Consider the following 2,240-nt stretch of genomic DNA (forward strand, 5'->3'; position numbering starts at 1 on the left):
GATAGTCCGGTGAAGGGTAAAAAATGCAAGAATGGTAAAATCCAAAACGGTCGAATTTAAAATTTCCAATCCAATGGGTAAATTCCAAATGGTCCAAAATGATCCAAAAGGCAGAGTTCCTTGGAAAAAAGCGCAAATGGAATGAATTCCAAATCATTAAAAGAAAAAGCACTGGAGAGAATATTTAAAACACGTCTTTCAAGGCTGGAGGAGAGAGAGAGAGAGAGAGAGAGAGAGAGAGAGAGAGAGAGAGAGGAGTTAATAAAGAAAATGGAGGTATAAAAAACTATATAGTTTATATATATATATATTTATTCATTTATTTAATAAGGGTATACATTAATTGGGAGTGTTGGGTAAGTGGGAACTCTTTATACCATGGTATTTCAAAGCCTAATGCTTCTTATCAGAAAAGTGGAGAAGATGCTAGGTAACATAATAGGGATGCGATGTCTAGCAATAGTTTCATTAGGAGCGGAATAAATTATTGAGGCTGTTTGTAGGAACTATATTGATCTCTGTGATAGAGGAGGAGTGTAGTTATGTAGGTAGGTATATTGCATATCTGTCATTGTTGGCTTAATGTATGTGGACAGTATGTGTGTTTAAACTCTCAGAGAGAATATAGGGTAAGTTACTTGAAAGAAAAAATACCGACATAGCATAAACCCTCTATCTCATGTAAACCCCCTCCATAGCTGCAACACATCTACACACATGATTAAATAAGAAACTTCTTGTAAGTAACTTACCCTATATTCTCCTTGGGAGTTTGGTCGATTTTCATGAAATTTCACACAAATGTATTTTATGTATCTGGCAGTGTTCTTAGATAGGTTTTGTATTGGAATGTCTTTGATGATTATCGATAATCGAGAAAATCTCATGAAAGAAGAAACAGACGATTTTGACCAAAGTTAACACCTTACACAGCCTAACATCACAAGTGCATTTGAGAACGTTTATTACCACATAAGCAGAAAGGTCCTACATATAAAATCAATAGTAGGTTCCTTGATATGACAGAGGTGCATTCAAAATGAATGCTTCTGTTTAAAGCACAATTGAACCATGATACTTGACTTTTTCATTTTAAACTTAAGTTCAAGCCATTATCACCACACAAGCAGAAAGGCCACACATATAAAATCAATTATAGGTTCTTTGATATGACAGAGGCACGTTTGAAATGAATGTTTCTGTTTAGAGCATAATCGAAATATGATATTTGATTTTTACATTTTAAACTTAAATTCAAGCCATTATATATAAAAATAATTATATAAAATCAACAGCAGGTTCTCTACAGTGTAATGTAGACTACAATGTATTGTAGACTAAGTCATTGAGTAGAGGTGTGTGAAGCTTCCTTCCGGTGCACCATCCAGAGCAGGCAGTCAATTGATTTGATTGAAAAATGAGCGATTTCACTGATTTCGACAACGACAATAAAAATATAGGATTGTGAAATATTCGTTGATCATCCTTCAATCCCAGGCAACGTCGAGTCTCTCTGCTAGTGTGTATATATATACATATGTATATATTATATATCTACAAAAATTTTATGTACCTATTTTCAGTATTTACTTCAACAGTGCTCGATATGCAAGTAGAGCTAGGTAGTAAATTTAAAAAATATAAATGGCAGTTAAACTACACAGAAATCTCAGCATTTGATCCCAGTAGGATTCTTCCGTTCCAGTGTGTTTTTATATATTGCTGTGGTACCCGGTTTGCTAGTCAGCCAATCAGAGTCTTTGTTATTCACACATCCATTGCTAGTAGGCACACATTTATCAGGCAAAGGTCCACATAACCTCTAATTCACCTATTTCTTTGTTCTTTTTGGCAGGGATGGATTTCCCTTTTCTTTGTGTTGGGAAGTGACCTAATTTTAATCTGGATGTTTTTCACTTACATTTTATTTTATCCTAGTGTATTTGTTTATTTATTATTATTATTATTATCATCATTTTTTGTAATTTTTGAATATGTTACTATTTGAGACCTGACAATTACGTAGGTACAATTTGCTTCACTTAATTCAATATTTTTTCATTTGCATAATATAAAAGTGCCAGAAAATCTTTATGATGTGCATACCAGTCACATAACGAAGATGTCATATTCCAAAAATCATATCATTTGATCAACTAGTTTTATTTTTAACAAAGAAAATCAAATTTTATGAGTATTTGAGAAGCAACTCTAAGTAGAGCTAGGTAGTAAGTTTGGAA

General features: G+C 33.1%; 1 protein-coding gene across 1 annotated transcript in view; it reads right to left on the minus strand.

Moving 5' to 3' along the window:
- Nucleotides 1-291: 291 nt before the first annotated feature.
- The window catches only part of LOC145255639 (trans-L-3-hydroxyproline dehydratase-like), a 31,449-nt gene continuing 29,500 nt past the window's right edge, over nt 292-2,240 (minus strand). The window contains exon 5 of the mRNA XM_080114170.1: nt 292-2,240. This exon is cut by the window's right edge and continues 895 nt beyond it. The gene's annotated coding sequence lies outside the window, so the exon portion shown is untranslated.

This window comes from Euprymna scolopes, chromosome 31 (assembly GCF_053919585.1).
Source record: "Euprymna scolopes isolate OS-2025 chromosome 31, ASM5391958v1, whole genome shotgun sequence".
NCBI lineage: Eukaryota > Metazoa > Mollusca > Cephalopoda > Sepiida > Sepiolidae > Euprymna > Euprymna scolopes.